The following is a 7,406-nucleotide window of genomic DNA, read 5'->3' as shown; positions in this document are numbered from 1 at the left end:
GGAATTTGTCAATTGTGTTGCTTTAGCCTTTGCTTTGTATTATAAAAGGTTTTATTTTTGGTTGAATATAACCTAATTTCTTTTGCCACGTGTGTGTGTGTGTGTATATATATATATATATACGCCACATGAAAAATATAACGCTATAAATCCCTAGAAAGATAAAGATATTGCTCAGTAGCAGAAGGACCTCAGTGTCTGCCAGGATAGCTAACTACTACAGTATTTCAGCACAGCTGAAGAGAAAACAACCTACTATTACAGGCCCAGGCCACTAGAGGGCCTGGTCACGCCTTAAAGGGAAATTTCACCCTGACTCTGCTACAGCATATTGTCAGAACTATATTGTCTGAAAGATATGCTTTGGTCTTCAGGCAACATCCAACAACCTGTAACCCCAAGCTCGTTCGATATGACCACCTGTAACCCCAAGCTCGTTCGATATGACCACCTGTAACCCCAAGCTCGTTCGATATATAACAAACATCAAAATTATCCAAACAACAAGCTGGAATGAGCTTGGGGTTCCAGGTGGTTGGATGTAGCCTGAGGATCACAGAGCATCTTTCAGACCATGTCATCAAACAAGTCTCACCCCTTTCTCTTTTTATCTTTTCTCTTTGTAAAGGTAATCCAGGTAATCTGGAGTCCTTCCACAGTGCTCTGCTGAAAAATACCCTAAAGCGGCAGCATTTTGGGATCACCAGCATGAGGAAGGGGCACACTTTGCGGTTATGGTGCACAATAAGATTGTGGGACAAAAGAGAGACCAAGGGACACTGAAAAACAACAACAACAAAAACAGTTATGACACAACCACCTCATTCTTCTCTCTGCAGATTCTCATAACACAATACAAAAACATGGCTCCAAAACTCCAAGAGCTTCTATTGGCTAGAATGATCTGTCAAAGTCAATGGGCAGGGTGAGGTTTACAGGGGTTTTGTGTTATTGTGTATGAGAACGATTTGAAAGGTGCCATACACAACAATTCATACTGTATAAGAACTGCCCTCCTGAGACTTTTCACAGCCCCCAGCCCATTCACTTAGTTGACTAATCTTTCCTCTCAAAAGAAGCTTCCAATGTCCCCCAATATCCCTAAAAACACACTAGTGTGTCTCTAAACACTTATGTTACAATCGTTTGACACCTTTACCAACAATGGCATGTTGCCCTACGTCCCTTCAATACATTTTTTACAATGGTAACACCACAACCATGTATTTTCAAGAGTACAATTCTTCTGCAAGAGGCCCAAACAGTTGGTGCTTAAGGTTTATGAGTCTGACAGCACTTCTGTCGTGACTGAGCCTGGTTAATATGACCTGTCTCTCAGCAGAACTCTGGAAACACTGAAACAAGGAAGAACAAGAAGAAGTGGAAGAAGGACAGGAAGAGGCCCCAGCCACAAGCAGCTAGAGAGCAGAAAGGCCCAGTCAAAGGCCGGGAGGAAGTGGTGGGTGTGGCCAGACTGTATGCAGATGTTCCTCTGCCGGAGGCTATTCTTATACGGCTACACCACCGTTGAACTCAAGCCCTGGATTAAAGCTACTGGAGTTGCCTGATGGCATGTGGGCCATGAAGCAGATGTCACCATGGACTGTCATCACGTACTATATGAAGGAACCAATGTGTTACCTAATATTGTTTAGACATGTGTAAAGGATACAAGGTGTTATGTAAGTTTGTTTAGACGTGTAAAGGATACAATGTGTTACTCAGCAAACTGGATGTAGTCTCTCACAGTGCCATCCGTTTTGTTACCAAAGCCCTGTATACTACCCACCACTGCGACCTGTATGCTCTCGTTGGCTGGCCCTCACTACGTACTCATCGCCAAACCCACTGGCTCCAGGTCATCTCTAAGTCTTTGCTTGGTAAAGCCCCATCTTATCTCAGCTCACTGGTCACCATAGCAACACCCACCAGTAGCACGCGCTCCAGCAGGTATATTTCACTGGTCATCCCCAAAGCCAACACTTACTTTGGCTGCCTTTCCTTCCAGTATTCTGCTGCCAATGACTGGAACAAATTGCAATAATCACTGAAGCTGGAGTCTTATATCTCCCTCTCTAACTTTAAGCATCAGCTGTCAGAGCAGCTTACCGATTACTGTACATATACACAGCCAATCTGTAAATAGCACACCCAACTACCTCATCCCCATATTGTTATTTATCTTCTTGCTCTTTTGCACCCCAATATCTCTACTTGCACATCATCATCGGCACATCTATCTCTCCAGTGTTAATGCTAAATTGTAATTATTTCACCTCTATGGCCTATTTATTGTCTTACCTCCCTACTCTTCTACATTTGCATACACTGTACATAGATTTTTCTATTGTGCTATTGACTGTACGTTTGTTTATGTGTAACTCTGTGTTGTTGTTTTTGTCGCTGCTTTGCTTTATCTTGGCCAGGTCGCAGTTGGAAATGAGAACTTGTTCTCAACTGGCCTACCTGGTTAAATAAAGGTTAAATTAAATAAAACATTTGTAGTATGTTGAACTATACTGTATATACTAGAATATTGTCTTTCCAATGTGCCTCTGCTTAATGATGACTGAACCTAATATACAAGCAAAGAATAATTTGGCTTGCTGGCCTAACAGCAGCCAAGAGAATGGTTTCCTTATGATGGCAAGCCCCACACAGTCTGCCACGTCAGCAATTTCCTCATTCATAGACAAAGCTCAACTTGAACTGTCGATCTCTCAACTGCATCCTGCAAAATCAGACAATATTGACATTTGGAATACAACTCTTGACAGCTTAGAATCACTACTTTGACACTGTATGTACTCAAGGTCCTGTGGAGGGGAGTAGGTGGAAGGATGCATGTGTATTAGTGGAATGTCTGTTGGTTTGTGTCTTTTTGTCCTGTCAAACCCCCCAAAAATGTACAACATTTAAAACTATACTATATTATCCTATACTTGTTCTTCCACTAGTGTTGCAATTATTGATTTAGCTAAATAATATACATACATATCTACAATATTATAGTATACATACTGTAGGTTTAGAGCTAGTCTCATCTACCAGTGAGGTTAAAGTATGTGGCTGAGGATAGTTTAGAGCTAATCTCATCTACCAGTGAGGTTAAAGTATGTGGCTGAGGATAGTTTAGAGCTAATCTCATCTACCAGTGAGGTTAAAGTATGTGGCTGAGGATGGTTTAGAGCTAATCTCATCTACCAGTGAGGTTAAAGTATGTGGCTGAGGATAGTTTAGAGCTAATCTCATCTACCAGTGAGGTTAAAGTATGTGGCTGAGGATAGTTTAGAGCTAATCTCATCTACCAGTGAGGTTAAGTCTTGTGGCTGAGGATGGTTTAGAGCTAATCTCATCTACCAGTGAGGTTAAAGTATGTGGCTGAGGATGGTTTAGAGCTAGTCTCATCTACCAGTGAGGTTAAGTCTTGTGGCTGAGGATGGTTTAGAGCTAATCTCATCTACCAGTGAGGTTAAGTCTTGTGGCTGAGGATGGTTTAGAGCTAATCTCATCTACCAGTGAGGTTAAAGTCTTGTGGCTGAGGATGGTTTAGAGCTAGTCTCATCTACCAGTGAGGTTAAAGTATGTGGCTGAGGATGGTTTAGAGCTAGTCTCATCTACCAGTGAGGTTAAGTCTTGTGGCTGAGGATGGTTTAGAGCTAGTCTCATCTACCAGTGAGGTTTAGCCCATATTACCTTACCAACTAAACAAAACATTCAACGTTTTCTTGCATATGAGAATTGAAAGTCAATATTCCTGCCTTAATGTTCAAGATTCACTCAGTGACGATGATGTATTTGAAATAAATGGCAAAGAACACCACAGGAATATTTTTAATAGATATTGTCTGGCTGCTTCAATATTGTAAGAAATACCTGGTGATAATATTCCCAGATAACAATGAACTAAAGAGTAGATGAGTAAATATTAACCAGAGGCACTTTATTTAATGTTGGACAATCATGGAACCATGAATCTGCAAATAATTGGAGCAAACTATTGACAGAGGTTATTCATTTACATGTTCGTCCAACAAGACAGTAGTCATCACTTTCCGTAAGCTGAGATCAATATGGGCAAAGAGGCAAAGTCATGACCCCATGTATACACTGCTGATGAAAACCAACACTACCTGGCCAAGTCTACTATGAGCAGCACACTAAACAGTGATATGATCCCCATGTGGTAAATGGAGTGTATTTTTATTTTCCGTCCAATATGCTCATTGGATGTTCTGTGTGTTCATCAGCTGTTCCTCCCAAACTGGATACGGTTACAAGGGCCTCGGGTTCTGAAACGAGAAGATGGTACAGGAATCAGTGTGTGAATATGTCCTGAAGATCAGGTGGCATTACAGTTGGGCCCCGTTCCAATATCTCCCTCACTCCAATCCCTAGGCCCTTATTATCTCCACTGGCTAGTCAGACATCACAGGGGGGCTTTGAAAGGGAATTGATCCTAACAATCCACCATGATCTGTGAATGGGAGTGAGCATGGAAATAGCATAGGGATGTGAGCGAGTGATTGGATATGAATCAGGCAAACGTTGTTTCAGAGATATAACTAATTCAGGCTTGTCATCTCTCCAATCCAGATCCCTCTAGGACACGTCTTGTAGGATGAAAGTCTATTAAGGGTTTAGTAAGACTTGCAGTCATAATGAAATGATTCTGTGTTTCAGTATCATTCTCTGGTACGGCCCATCGTGTCTCCGTTAATGAGATGTGGAGGTGGTCCACAGAAATCCTTGGGTTCTAGGAAGACATGAGTGAGGTCATAAATGATAAGTGATGAAATGTACCCAGCTGCTTTCATTAAACATCAAGAATAGCAAACCGTCCAGAAATCTTCCCTACCCTTTCTGAAATGCTTTATTTTCCTTCATTTTGTGTGTTGGAGATAATTGTAAATCTACTTTAAACAATAAATAACTTCATTTGTTGCATTATTTCCCAATGTGTTAAATCAATACAAATACAATTTATCATCACAAATTGGAAAGGAGTGACTCCACTGTCCATTGGTTGAGCAGACGACCTCTGATTCCCCCTTCAGAACATGTCTAGAGTTGCTGCACTCAAACTGTAGCCTGTGTCCATACTTCATGATGCTGTTGTTTTGGAGAACTCCTAACGCATTCACATTATTAATCATCAGAGTTGTGAACTTAAGTCACATGACTTGGACTCGAGTTTAACTTGAGTCACACATTTGATGATTTGAGACTCCACTTGATTGAAAATAAAATAACTTGAGACTTGATTTGGACTTGGAGCCTCAAGACTCGTGTTTGACTTGAAATGATCTGTCCAGGTTTTGTAATTTTTTGTCACTCCCTTTGTGTCATAGAGTCTACGTGGGTTACTCTACACACAGAGAAAGACAGTAGCCTTAGCATCGTCCTTGCAAAGATAACCTGCAACAGATTAGCTAGTGAAACGCACACTCGGCACTCTGATTGGACAAGCAAACTGTCAATCAACATATGTGGGGTGAGCTAGCGAACAGATCGCTGATATGCTGTACAGATATAGGATCAGGTGCAGCGCAAACGTCAAACTGCAGGGAGAGAGGATTGCTATAATAAATTAATATGCAGCTCCAAAAAATGGCTTGGTGATCAAGAATATGAACTGTTACGTTGCAAGATCACCAGCAATGGGGAGTTGATTACTAGCATAGGCCTACTGGTCTTTTGGTATGTAACAATTTCTTGAAATGCTAATTTGCTTATGAAGCTTGCATTTGTAATTTGTTGTGAAAATGAATTATTACTGTGGCGAGGTTCTTCACATCCGCTCTCCAAACTCCAGTGGAGAGTGTTTTTCTCCTCTTGTCGAAATGTGTACTGTTGCTTTGACATGTTTAAATGAGTGGCTAGATGTTCTTTACCATTCGGCCATCAGATTTGCCACCAATGCTCCTTATAGGACACATCACTGCACTCTATACTCCTCTGTAAACTGGTCATCTCTGTATACCTGTCACAAGACCCACTGGTTGATGCTTATTTTTAAAACCCTCTTAGGCCTCACTCCCTCCCTATCTGAGATATCTACTGCTGCCCTCATCCTCCACATACAACACTCGTTCTGCCAGTCACATTCTGTTAAAGGTCCCGAAAGCACACACATCCCTGAGTCGCTCGTCTTTTCAGTTCGCTGCAGCTAGCGATTGGAACGAGCTGCAACAAACACTCAAACTGGACAGTTTTATCTCAAAGACTCAATCACGGACACTCTTACTAACAGTTGTGGCTACTTTGCGTGATGTACTGTGGTCTTTACCTTCTTGCCCTTTGTGCTGTTGACTGTGCCCTAAAATGTTTGTACCATGTTTTGTGCTGCTACCATGTTGTATTGCTACCATGCTGTGTTGTCATGTGTTGCTGCCTTGCTATGTTGTTGTCTTCGGTCTCTCTTTATGTAGTGTTGTGTTGTCTCTCTTGTCGTGATGTGTGTTTTGTCCTGTATTTATATTTGAATGTTTTTAATCCCCCGTCCCCGCAGGCGGCCTTTTGCCTTTTGGTAGGCAATCAATGTAAACAAGAATTTGTTCTTAACTAACTTGCCTATTTAGATAAATATAAAAGTAAATCAAATAAAATAAAAAATGCATAGGCCCTGTGTGGTAAATCTCTAATCCATCTAATACTACAATAATTGCTAGCGTTTCATTTTTCCATTCCCCTACCGTTTATTGCAACTCGTAGATATTTCTGTTTCATGTTTGATAGGCCTATGTAGACAGTTCTGTTTCATGTTTGATAGGCCTAAGTAGACAGTTCTGTTTTCTGTTTGATAGGCCTATGTAGACAGTTCTGTTTGATAGGCCTATGTAGACAGTTCTGTTTGATAGGCCTAAGTAGACAGTTCTGTTTTCTGTTTGATAGGCCTATGTAGACAGTTCTGTTTTCTGTTTGATAGGCCTATGTAGACAGTTCTGTTTGATAGGCCTATGTAGACAGTTCTGTTTGATAGGCCTATGTTTCTGTTTGATAGGCCTATGTAGACAGTTCTGTTTGATAGGCCTATGTAGACAGTTCTGTTTGATAGGCCTATGTAGACAGTTCTGTTTGATAGGCCTATGTAGACAGTTCTGTTTGATAGGCCTATGTAGACAGTTCTGTTTTCTGTTTGATAGGCCTATGTAGACAGTTCTGTTTTCTGTTTGATAGGCCTATGTAGACAGTTCTGTTTTCTGTTTGATAGGCCTAAGTAGACAGTTCTGTTTTCTGTTTGATAGGCCTAAGTAGACAGTTCTGTTTTCTGTTTGATAGTTCTATGTAGACAGTTCTGTTTTCTGTTTGATAGTTCTATGTAGACAGTTCTGTTTTCTGTTTGATAGTTCTATGTAGACAGTTCTGTTTCATGTTTGATAGGCCTGTGACACATTTCCATTTAG

The sequence above is a fragment of the Oncorhynchus tshawytscha genome, linkage group LG05 (genome assembly GCF_018296145.1).
Source record: "Oncorhynchus tshawytscha isolate Ot180627B linkage group LG05, Otsh_v2.0, whole genome shotgun sequence".
Taxonomy (NCBI): domain Eukaryota; kingdom Metazoa; phylum Chordata; class Actinopteri; order Salmoniformes; family Salmonidae; genus Oncorhynchus; species Oncorhynchus tshawytscha.
This window is presented reverse-complemented; position numbering follows the sequence as displayed.